Below are 13,279 nucleotides of genomic sequence, written 5' to 3' on the forward strand. Positions count from 1 at the left end.
TGGTCACAGTGGAGAATGCAATAACTGATTTTTTGTGTGTATTTAGGTATTTGTGTTTATGTGTATGCTTCTGTGAGAGTGTACCTATTGCCTACCCTTATGCTAGCCTCCTCCCTTTCTGGCTCTTTGTCTCCTTCTACCTTTTTCACTCTGCTTATCTTTCAGATTTCCTTTTTGGCCCAGGGTCCCCAACACCCTGTCCCTGGAACTCTGGAAAATATGATCATGTTAAATTGATTTAAACAGAGAGCAGAGTGGCCTAACGGGAATAACATGACCCTGGAAGAAAGACCTGGTCCTAATCCTGGCTCCACCACTTGCCTGCTGTATGACCTTGGGCAAATCATTTAACTTTTCTAAGCCTCAGATTCCTCATTTGTAAAATGGAGAGCCAGTAGCTGTTCTCCCTCCCTTTCTGCTGTGAGTTCCACGCAGGACAGGGATTGTATCCGATCTCCTTATCTTGTATCTTGTGTAGATAGTGATTGCTTTTCTGCTAGAAAGGTGCGTAGACTGCATTGCGTTAGAACTGGGGACCATTGCAGCATGTATGGACCAAGACAGTTTCATTTCCTGTTAAAGCCCAGAGTATCCCTTATTCAGAGATACTTCAGGTTGGGGAGTATCAAGGATGAGGTTATGGACCTGCAGTTTCCACCTCCTAGATGGGTATTTTTGACCCTCAGCTAATTGTTAGATTTCCTAAGATGTTTGCTGCTGTAACTTCACCCTACCCATTGTTCTTGTCTGTCCATCTCCCCTGATTAGACTGTAAGCCCGTCAAACGGCAGGGACTGTCTCTATCTGTTGCCGACTTGTTCATCCCAAGCGCTTAGTACAGTGCTCTGCACATAGTAAGCGCTCAATAAATACTATTGAATGAAATGAATGAATGAATACCCCTCAACACTTAATTGCATTTCCTTAAGCTCAGTTGTTTCTCTACCTGTAATCGATTTCCATGACTGTAGCCATCATTAGACTGTAATAATAATAATGATAATGTTGATATTTGTTAAGAGCTTACTACATGCGAACACTTTTCTAAGCACAGGGGTAGATGCAAGGTAATCAGGTTGTCCCACGTGGGGCTCACAGTCTTAATCCCTTACAGATGAGGGAACTGAGGCACAGAGAAGTTAAATGACCTGCCCAAGGTCACAGAGCAGACAAGTGGGAGAGTGGCAGTCTGGGGATCATGTCTACTGTCTGTATTTTCCCCTCCCAAGTGCTTAGTTCATTCTTTGCATATATTAAACACTGAATAAAAACTACTGAATGATTGATCGAATGTCTTCTGATTGGATAATATAATAGCTGCCATTGGTTTATGTGTGAAGGAATACGCTAATTTAAGGAGAATGTTTTATTAATTTCACAAGAATGCTGGCTTGTTAGCATTAGCATAAAATAATCTAAAGGAAATCAAGTGATTTAGTAAAAATTTTCTTTCAAGGTAAAAATGTACTATAGTTCATATGAAACATGCATGGAAATATTTAAGATCAAATTGATGAACTCCTGTGTTTTTCTATTATTCTTCAATCCCCATTCTACTATTCATTTATCCTGGTAGGCCAAATACAGTCACTGAAACTTACAATTCAATTAACAGAACATAAATATTACCACTGAATGTTACCAGGAACTCACAATAAGAAAGTGTCTTCTCTGAATAACCCAGACAATTCATTGTCTTGATTCCCAAGAACTTTAAACAATTTTCTTTCCTTTTAGATATCTTGCAGTATAAATTTCACTGTAAATTGCATGGTTGAAAACAATCACATTCCGTTAATTAGAAAAGTGCTTTTATCTTAATATTAAAGTAACAAAGTGTTAATATTTGGAAATTTTAGCTTCTAAAATAATCATAATGAATGACAATAGAATATCACACAGAATGATTACTGACTGACAAACTGGTTTTTATAAAGTCCCTTTTAAAATAAGGCCCAAATTGTCCATACAAATTATGCATTAACCTTTCACTTTGGAGTTGTAGGTCAAATTCCTCTGTGATAACAAATGACTCCATTTGATGATTGATTCTATTCCCTTCTTTGTACATCGTGCTTTTTCTGAGGAAAAAAAAAGCACTGTAGTATGTTGCTAGAACTGTTTAATTCCAGTACTGAGAACTGATGTTAGACCCTGAGGGAAGTGGCTGGTGAAAGGGCAAGGGCAGAGAGAGAAGGTGAGAGGTTTCTTAATATCAATTTTCCCAGATGTAATAATATAATGAAGGACAAAGAATGACAAATGTACTGACAGGAAGAACTGAGGTTCATCACCCAATTCCCACATCAAGGAGCGTCTCTAAGTATTGCATCCAGGATCAGGGCTGGTGTCTTAGAGCACCAGTTTGTTGGAAGAAGAGGGGGCAGTGTTAGTAAAAAAGCCTCCTCTCTCCAATTACCTTTTCTCAGCTACTGTGTTTGTTTCCTGCTCTTGATTGTTTACGTTTATTGAACAATCACTGTGCTTTTCACCTCTTTTACTATCAGAGATCTGGAAACTATTTGGAATGAATATAAGGGGGAAAAAAGGCCTCCCCATTAGAAATATTTGGACCTGATAAAATATGGCACTTGAGTCCTTAAGCAAGAAAGAATCACCAGGCACCATACAAAAAAATGAATATAGGAAGGCACTGTTAGTGCAATTACCTTGAATGTGTTTTTGAGAAGAACATTCAGGTTTTCCTCTAAGAAACAATTTCCATATTTTCAAAGCAATAAATAGGCCTGAAAGAATAAATTTTAATAATTTATTAGAAATTTAGAAAACTATAGGCAGCCAATTCAATAATTCATTATCTTTTATCCAAAAATGAGCATTGTTTTTACCAGTTCTTGAGGTATTCCTCAGAGGTGGATATTCTAATTTATAACTCAAGCAAGTGGGCCAGAAAATGAAGTAAGTTGATTGAGAATGTATTGGAATACAAAAAATTAGGATTTAATTTAGAAACTATTAATATATTGCACTTTTCTTGGAACTGAAGCAAGTAAGTAAACTGTCATAGCTCCTTTTAGGTGTTAGAATCTAAAACGTATCACAATATAATTTAAAGAGATAGAGTACATCACTCACTGAGATAAGGACTTCATATTTTGAAGTGACAAGTAAACAATGATTTTTTTTACTGATAGTGATGGGGAAGTCTTGTGGAGTTGTTTTAGGATATTTCAGTAAATGAAGAAATAGAATTTAAGGGTTGGATGGAATTCCAGACACAGATTGCAAATGGAAGAAAGATTCAAAGGAGTTTGCATTAATAATAAAAAAAGTATTATGGACATTCCTTTCTCTGGACATTCAGTTTTCATCCTGGAAACACAACTTCCTGATCTACCTATGGCATCACAATGCTTTATATCAAAGTAAACTTCAGTTTTGGATTTTATTTCATTTCCTCTCCTTTTCCTCAAGTCTCTATATTAAGAAATGTATATATATGGCTTCATTACGAGTTTTGCACAAAACGTCCAACATGTAGAGCACTTAAAAATGGAAGTCCTTGAAAAAGGTTTTTATTTTAATTCAAATGTTCAGGCCTCCCATATAGAGATATAGGGCTTTCTTTCAAAAGAACAGACTTTCTTATTTTTTAATCACATGTGTTTTCATTACATGGTTTGGAAAGTTTTACCAAAAATTCTCCCCATAACTTGTTTTTTCTGAGTATAACAACTTGTAGCATGACGGATACAGATACGTGTTGAGATGCACACACATGGCATCTGTGAAGGTATGATGCTACAATTCCTAACTTCTGTCTCAGTTTTACAAGACTAACAAATGATACTTTGCCTTTTGCAATCTTGTAGTATTTTATATAGTAAAATAACAACAGTGACAAGTGTACAAATTATTCTGCTATATAATATATATAATAATGATTTATACATTTGCAAAGAAAAATATCAGTTGTAATGGTATTTCTGAGCCTTCTGTAACAGATTACGGTCTCTTCAGCTCTTCATCAGCAATAACTCCTGAAGTAGGTCTAATATAGTCACCTAAGTAACCCTAGGAACCACTGAAGAAACACCAAACTCCTGATAATGTCCACAGGTTTCTGAAGATCTCCAATTTTCCTGTCCTGGCATTGGTGAGCATTCGGAACCTCTTTGGGCATTCTCTAAATAATAATGTTGGTATTTGTTAAGCACTTACTATGTGCAGAGCACTGTTCTAAGTGCTGGGGTAGATACAGGGTAATCAGGTTGTCCCACGTGAGGCTCACAGTTAGTCCCCATTTTACAGATGAGGTAACTGAGGCACAGAGAAGTGAAGCGACTTGTCCACAGTCACACAGCTGACAAGTGGCAGAGATGGGATTCGAACTCATGACCTCTGACTCTCAAGCCCGTGCTCTTTCCACTGAACCATGCTGCTTCTCTAAATCCTCCGCTTGTAAAACCACTACTAACACCACCAATTAGCTCTCCAATAAACACTCTAAGGAGCAAGAGCATTATCTGGGGTCATTTTAGACTGTTATCCTCTGGACTGCAAACTCATGGTGCGTAGAGAATGTTTCCATTTATTATTATACTGTCCTCACCCAAGCTCTTAGTTCACTGTTGTGCACACAGTAATTTTACTCAATAATTAAAATTAACTTACATCCAGCTATACTCCCTTTCCAAGAAGCTGCAGGAAGATCAGGAAAGTCTTATCTCCCTTGCTTTCCTTCTACTTCTCAGGCCAATAGCTCTTCAGCACCCAAAATTATACACAGGTAGACACAAAATATTAATAGTAATAACTTTGGTATTTGTTAAACTCTTACTATATGCAAGGCACTGTATTAAGCACTGGGGCAGATACAAGGTGATTGGGTTGGACTCAATCCCTTCACAATACAGGGCTCACAGTCTTAATCCCTATTTTATAGATAGGTAACTGGGGACCAGAAAGTTAACATGACTTTGCCCAAGGTCACTCAGCAGACAAGTGGCAGAGCTGGGAATAGAACCTAGGTCCTTCTGACTCCTAGACCCATGCTCTCTCAAGTTAAATTCTATAAGTGAATTGAAACTATTTTTAATGAGTTAATCAGGAGAAACAGATTCCAATCCCAAACAACCCCCTCTACTCCTTTCCCTCCGTTTCCAGGATCTTTTCTACTTTCCTGTAAGCATCCTGATATACTCATTCTTCTGATCCTTTCTCCTCCTCTCTCAGGAAATACCAAGTTTCAGGTTACCAGGTTTGATTCCCAAATCTCTCTCAAAGTGGTAGAGGGACTTCTTTCCCTATTTTACTAATCAATTCATCTTTTTCCAAACCTCATCCGGGATTGGTGTGGAAGCACCCCCTACGTACTTGATACTTACTCTAGTTAGCTCTACAGGAGTGATCCTGTACCCGTTCTAGCAACTTATAACATTTCTCTTGCCCCCTTTCCACTATAAGTAACTGTCCACCTGTATTCTCTAGTTCATTCATTCTAATCGAATCAACCAGTTCTCTAATACACTTTTGCTCACAAGGTTCTTCAAGAATAAAACAATATTAATTTAACAGAATGTTTCCTCATAAGTCTGTACTGTAAAGCATGAGGGTGCAGCTTCAACTTAACATACATAAACCCTCTAATTCTCAGTTCTGTCGTGGACTCTAGTCTTCAATGCCAATATGATAGCACTGCTGTCAGTGAGGCTCATATATACAAGTCTGGCTGAAAATACCAGTGTTAAACCACACCAACTGCCTTATTCTGTGAACAAAGGGATAGTTCATTGCTGAGTATAGTGCTTGTTTCAGACAGTTTGTTTCTGTTCTCAGGCCTGCCTCAATCTCTCTATATATTTTGTTCAGGTAGAGCAACCTCTCTTCCAAATGCCCCTTGCCAGTCCAATTTGTCTGCTGAGGTTGTATCTCAATGATCTACTGCTATATTGAATTGCTTGGGACTGCGCTTTGCTTATTCTTTAAAAATTTATTCTGCCCTCCTCGCTTGTCCCTTCTTTATTGTTCAATGCTCCTTGGGTATCATGTTGTCATTCATCCTTCTCACTTGCTCTGTCTAGTGAAGAAGTCTTATTATGAGCACTGCTGGTCAGATGAAGCTGAAGTGTTCTAGGATCTTATTGTTGTCATCAGTTTTCTTCTATTTGCTATTGATTATGATTCAAAAGTCATTCTAGTTAATTGCTCAGTTCCACTGCTTTCTGTTCTTCACTCAGGCAGATTCTCTCCCTTTGAAGTTAGATACTAGACTGCTTAGTCTATGCTTATATCTTTCTTTTTCTAAAACTACAGAGATGCAGTGTTACCCTAAGGAAGGATGTGATCTGCACTTTTTTGGGGGAGAAGCGGAGTAGAGCCATAAAGAAGATATCTTTCCCGTCCTTTCTTTTTTTTGGATGCATTCACCAACATCTCTGTATATAGATTGAAAGTGTATATAACCCACATAGCATTGAAAGAAATGGAAGTATATTTATCTCAGTGCTTAGGATGGTGCTTTGGCACATTTGAAGCACTTAATGAATACTGCTATCTTTAGGTGCACAGGGGTTTTTTTTTTGGGTGTCCTCTGATCTGAATCTGAAAAGACCAGAACTTTGTCTGGAGCAGTAGGAAAACAACTCCACTCTTTCAAGTCTGGAGGATGTGTTGCTTCCTTTTAGCCACATAGAGTTGGGAAAAGTTGGATACCCTTAGATTGTCAGGGCTTCACTAATCTGCGCTTGTTTGCCCACTGCCCCTCCTTCCTCTGCATACTCTTTTCTAATGTTACACCCTAGAAGACAGATAAGGGCACTTATCTGCTATAACCAACTCATATTCCTTTTCTTATTATTTGGCTCTTGGAATTAATGCTTCCTACCTTTTGTCTTGCTGTTTCTATCTCATCACTCTTAAACTATTCTTCTCACACACTTCACCCTGCTAGTCATTAACTTTTCCTCCCTGACAATTCCCTACTTCTCTCTTGAAGGGAAATCCCACTGCTCTCATTATGTTTCCTTTATAGTTTTTCCTTTCTAGTTCCCAATTCCATGGCTTTAGGGAACCTGCTGATGGCAATATTTCTTCCTCTTATTTTTGTTAATTCAAAACAATCCATCTGCTCTTTGAAATAACAACAATGCCTTGCACTTGATATTTATAAGAAGGCTTTCAACTGATGATCTCAAAAAGTTTCATGGATTCATTAACTGTCACCACTTCCCTCTGAATAGTCACCCACTGGGGATTATAGTTATGAACAGAGAGCAATGTATGATTTTACTAACATCAAGGGACCTAAAATTAGCACTGTGATTTTTGACTTCCTGAACACATTTTAGACTGTATTGGGTCTCACCAGATGGCTAGACTTCTGAGTTCAGTCTAGGAATCTACTTTTGGGGCCCAGTTACCCCACTTCACTCCAACCTCTCCTGATACTCCTTGGACCTCACACTTACTTTTGTAAATAATATAAATATCTGCCCTTTATTTTTGCATCTATGTTATTTGTCACATAGTTTAATGTATGTTGATGGTAATTTTTAAGTGCTTTCTATGTACCAAGTACTGTTCAAGCACTGAGCTAGATACCAGGTAATCAGGTTGTCCCACATGGGGCTCACAGACTTAATCCCCATTTTACTTATGAGGTAATTGAAGCACGGAGAAGTCAAGTGACTTGCCCAAAGTCACACTGCTAATAAGTGGCGGAGATGGAATTAGAACCCACGACCTCTGACTCCCAAGCCTGTGCTCTTTCCACTAAGCCACGCTTGTGTATCTGCTTGGTCTACTCCTTGAGATTGTAAACTTCTTGAAAGGCACCAAATGAAAACTCCCTTCATCATGCTTAGTTCATTGCTCTTTTTTTTTTATAGTAAGAGAGCTTAAATTGCTTTGGGTCTCAATGCCTTTACTGCTTCTCTGAGCACTGCTTACTACCCCACATATTTCAAGTCACAAAACTATGCAGCTTCTTAGAGTTTGTGCATTGTATCCTTCTATGTCTGTGTCTGAAGTTAAAGAGGTGGATGCTTGAGTAGCAATTATTCCAGATAGGCTCTGAAATGCCTGAATACCAAATGCCTGAATACCAAATAATAATAACAATAATAATAATAATTGTCAGGGGCTTATTGTATGATAAGCACTGAGGTGGATACAGGATTATCAAATCAGACACAGTTTTGATCCCATGGGGGGCTCGGAAGTTAGGTGACTTGACTAAGGTGACACAGCAGACAATTGATGAGGTTTGGGTAAGAGCCCAGGACCCTGATACTCAAGCTCACATTCTTTCCACTAGACCATACTGCTTCCTCTACCTAAATCTGGAAACATTGCCTAACCATGACTTCAGTAACACCATCTTTTACTGGTTCTTCTTTTATATCGATGATTGCTGCTTTTCAGTTTCTTTCGCCAGCTTCTCTTCTGCCTCTCACCTTCTAAAAGTGGTGACTCCTCAAGGCACATTTCTGAGTGTCTTTCCATTCTCCATCTATACCCATTCTCTTGGAGAACTTGTTCACTGTCATGGTTTCAACTACCAACTCTAAGTGGATGATTCCCAAATCTGACCTCTCTTCTTCTCTCTAGTGTTGTATTTCCTCCTGTCTTCAGGCCACCTCTTCTTGGATCTCCTGCAGGCACCTCAGTGTACAAAGCAGAACTCCTTATCTCTGACCACACCCTGACCTCTCTCAGACTTTCCCATCAAAATATACACCACCACCACCCTCCCCGCTCATATGCTGGTAACCTTAGCATTATTTTTAACTCACCTCTCAGCTTCAACCTGTGTATTCAGTCTGTTACCATAGATTCTCTTGGTTCTTCCTTCACAAAATACCTAGAATCTGTCCCTCTCCATCCAAAATGCTGCCATGCTGGTCTAAGCACTAATCATATCCTGCTTTTACTACAGCATAAGGATTCTTGCCAACAACTCTGCCTCCAATCTCTCCCCTCTCCAATCCATACTATATTCTGATGCCTGGGTCATTTTTCTAAAAATACATTCAGTAAACTTCTTCCCACTCCTCACAGACCTCTAATGGTTGCCCATCAATATCCACATCAAATAAAAACTTCTTACCAACCACTTTATGGCACTCAGTCAGCTCTCTCCTTCTTATCTGAGCTTGTTAATGTCCCAATACAACCTAGCCTGCCATTTCTTTCATCTAACTCCAACCTACTCATTGTTTCTCAATCTTGTCTGTTTCACTGATGGTCTTTTGATCATGTCCTCACAATCTCTATCTCTGCACTTCCCCTTCTTCCCGCAGCCCCCTCCACCCCGTATCTGACCGACTACCACTCTCTTTATTTTCAAAGCCTTACTAAGTATTACATCTCTTTCAAGAGGCCTCAGCTAAGTCCTTGTTTTTCAAATCACTTGGGACTGCACCCTGTAAGGAGTTCGATTCTCTCCCCATTCCCAGATAACCCCTATGGGCTTTGTTACCCTATCCCAGCCAATAACATTTATATACATACCATATGCATGTATTTATTGAGCACTTACTTGTGTATTAAGTGCTTAATATATCCTCATCCTTCTCTTATCTATAATTTATTTTAATGCCTGTCTCCCAAACTAGACTGTAAACATCTACAGGGCAGAAAGCATGACTGCCAATTCTATTGCACTGAACTCTCCTAAATGCTTAGGAGAAGGCTCTGCATGCAGTAAGCACTCAGAAATATCATTGATTGATTGACTGATGTATCACAATCTTCCTACTTACAGCTGAAATGGTAAACTCATCCTTCTTTATCATTATCCACCATCAACCTTATCTTCAGTTCCACTGTGACTTTGGATGCCCCTAATGCTGTATTAGGTCCTTATGGATATGCAAAAACAAAGCAAATTAAAGAAGATCCTGTCCACCAAGATCCTACAATGTAGGGAATATATCTGACACAAGTAATAATGAAGACTGCAGTATAACATTTCAGCTTGGCAAAGTTATTCAGAACAGCATCCAATTCTCCCTCCCTGTCTTCCCCTCCCCTTCTATCCCTGGCCCAAGAGACTTTTTTGAAGTCTGCTCTCCTCCTCCACCCATGATCCACTCCTACAGGAGGGTGGTGTTTGGATGGTTGGTGGTGGACATAATGAACTGTGTCCCATCTCCTTAAATCTACTGGGGATATTATTTATATACATGTATATATATGTATATGTAAGCCTAGGAGTCACAGGGCCTGTGTTCTTATCTCGGTTCTACCACTTGCCTGCCATGTGACCTTGGCACGCTTTTCTTACCTTTCATGTATTTCAATTTCCTCATCTTCAAAGTGGGAATTCACTATCTAGTCTCTTTCTCACCAAGACTGGGTGAGCCACATGTAGGACAGAGACAATGTCCAAACTGATAATCTTATATTTACCTCTTTCTATAATGCATGGCAAACAATAAGTACTATGTAACAATTATTATTACTATTATTAGTAGTAGTAATCTCACCCCAGTGAGTAGCACAGTGCTTGGAATGTAGGAAGCTCTTCACAAATGCCATTATCATTATTTTACTGCTGTTGTTGTTGTTGACATTGATATTGTTGAAGCCTGGAGTTCCTGAACAGCCGGACCTTCACAGCAGTGAACTACTCTGTTTACTAAAACTGCTCTCAAAAAATTAATATAATAAAGGGATGATAATTATTTTGAAAGACTTTAAAAAGGGGTGAAGGATATGTAAAACATTTGGAACCACTGTGAGTATTATAAGTTGAATAAGTTGCAGTTTTTCCTCAAGTATCACATGACCTATATTTTTTTTGTTTTAAATCATTTAACCACATAAATTCTAGACACAACTGGAGTGTTATATCCCCTTCCATATGAAATTCAGCTTCTAGGGAATAGGTGTAAACTTTAGCTCATTTAAGTAGAGTGAAAACAGTGAGTACTGCACAATTGTTTAAATCACAAAGGAATCGTTCTTGTGAAATGATGTTTTCCAATCCAAGTTGACCATCACCCTCCAGAGTTTGATGAAATACATGATTTCCACTAAAATGACACAGATAAAGAAATACATAAAAGATTGGTTTTTCCATGCATTTATATGGGAGATAGTTGCTAGGCTCACTTGATCCTTACATTAGATCTCAAAGCAGATGATCAAGGAAATTTCTTTAAATTATCTTTAGAATCTTTGAAATTAATGTGGTTACAAATGCATATTTTACTGCAACATTTACTGAGGTTTCCCAAAGTGAAGAGATTCTACAAGCAGAACTCACAGGAATATCAGAAAACCTAACCAATTTTTCCTGAGGTATGATTTTTTTCACTTTTTGAAGTTCTTTCAGGTCTAGTCCAGTCTTGTCAGAAGTTGTTATTAGCTACAATACACTATAGCATAACATGAGACTAAAAACTGAAGGCATTAGTTTGTGATTTTTCTCTTTATTTTTATGTTTAGTTTTTTCATGAAATGTAATCCTGAGGACTATAATCAATGTCTACATAACTAATACCTAAATTGAATATACCTTGAATTTTAATGAGGTTAGCACAACTTCTTTTTTTTTTAAGAAACCATTAACCAGTCATTCAAGATGACTCATTTTTGGTCATAATTAATATGGAAGAAGCACAGACCAATGGTAGCAGTAACTCACTTTTGCTTAAATGGATAGTATGCTTTGGCAGATATGTCCTGCTCTTTTTCTTATGTGGCTTGTTAATAGTACAACTAATCTCTTTATGGTCCCAATAGTCCCAAGGCCTAAGCTTAGACTATACATGGTGATTCTATAGGGAGTGAACTTATGCAACAGGACAAGGAGATTTAAGTAGCTTTACTTGGTGTGCAAGTAATTTTTAATTTTAAATTTCTCGGGTCAAAAACAAGAGTGATTTTTTAAAAATGAGGCAGCAGTTACACTTGATAAGAAAGAAGCTTTAGATCTCTATATTGTTACTATGGTATTTATTAAGCTCTTAAAATGCATTAAGCACTATTCCAAGCACTGGGATAGATTCCATTTAATTAGAGTTGGACACAAACTCTGTCCTACATGGGGCTCACAGTCTAGCTAGGAGGGAGATCCAACAGATGTTTCATCCCCAATTTACAGTTCAGGGAACTGAGGAACAGAAAAGTTAATTGACTTGCCCAACTTTGCACAGCAGGCAAGTGGCAGAACCAAAATTAGAACCTGTGCTCTTTTCACTAGGCCATCCTGCTTCCCATATGTGATAGAAACTATAAGGAGCCTCCCCTGAATTAAATAAATGAAAAAAGTACTAAATGAAGAGCATAGATCAACAAATATTTACTTGAAAGTCTATAACATGCCTTACGTCTCTCAGTTGGATTGAGTCAGTGAGGAGTCTCTCTCATCCAACTTATCCTATTTATAGCGTGGTTTTATTTGCAATGATCCAGAGATGGAAAACCAAAAATATAGACCTGATCCTCAAATGTCTTCAGGACCTCTTCCTCCACATAAACAAAGAACACTGTGAAAGTGCCTCAGGACTTCAAAGATGCCATCATAATCACCATCTCCAAGAAGAAGGGGAGAGAACTGACTGGAGACAATAAGGTTACTGTAAACTTGTTGTGGACAGGGATTGTGTCTACCAACTCTACTGTATTGTACAAGTTATTTAGCACACAGTAAGCACTCAATAAATGCCAGTGATTGATTTCATTCCTTTGTATTGATGGTAAGAAACCTAGCAGATATTATGCACTACCAGAACTGCATATGAGTCAGATCAGTGCACAGGGGAACAGATCTTTGAAGGATGACATATCAGAGAAGTACAAGGAAAAACTTCAAGATCTTTAGCTTGTTTCCATATTTGTTACAAATAAAATCAACACTATCAACAAACCTGGGTTCCCTTAACTGTTAAGCAGATTTGGCTACCCCGAAAAGTTCATCATGACAGAAAGATATCGGGCATTTTTATAACCACTATTTTAATTTTTAGGACGCAGCCTCACTCACCTTGTGGCTCCTGTGATTAAAATTCCCAGTTCAAATGTGTCAGCCAGGCTCAAACACAGACCTGAGAGGGGAAAGAAAAAGCACTGGAAATATTTGGAAGGTCAGTGTGCCCCTAACTCTCTAAGTTCAGGTCAACTCTGGATGAATTGGGTGAACTTCTGAAAAATAGCCACCGCTTGATGTCATCATTTTATGCTCTACTGGAAAAGTATGTGACATGTGATCCTTTGGGTGCAGTTGTTTTTGAGTGGAGTCAGTGACCTTAATCTAACTTTAAGAGGAATAGGGCAATCTTGGAACTGGTAGTGGCAATGACTAGGAGGA

General features: G+C 38.3%; 1 long non-coding RNA gene across 6 annotated transcripts in view; it reads right to left on the bottom strand.

The window, feature by feature from the left end:
- Nucleotides 1-13,091, bottom strand: part of LOC103170346 — a 62,486-nt gene extending 49,395 nt beyond the window's left edge. For 5 of the 6 annotated variants that reach the window (XR_003762568.1, XR_003762567.1, XR_003762569.1 and 2 more), the window contains exons 1-2: nucleotides 12,956-13,091; nucleotides 2,670-2,747 (exon numbers count right to left, since the gene is read on the bottom strand). This is a non-coding gene — a long non-coding RNA (uncharacterized LOC103170346). The remainder of the gene's footprint in view (nucleotides 1-2,669; nucleotides 2,748-12,955) is intronic. The other variant, XR_486108.3, reaches the window with a different exon arrangement.
- Between the last annotated feature and the right edge of the window lie 188 nt (nucleotides 13,092-13,279).

The sequence above is a fragment of the Ornithorhynchus anatinus genome, chromosome 10, assembly GCF_004115215.2.
Source record: "Ornithorhynchus anatinus isolate Pmale09 chromosome 10, mOrnAna1.pri.v4, whole genome shotgun sequence".
NCBI classification, from domain to species: Eukaryota; Metazoa; Chordata; class Mammalia; order Monotremata; family Ornithorhynchidae; genus Ornithorhynchus; species Ornithorhynchus anatinus.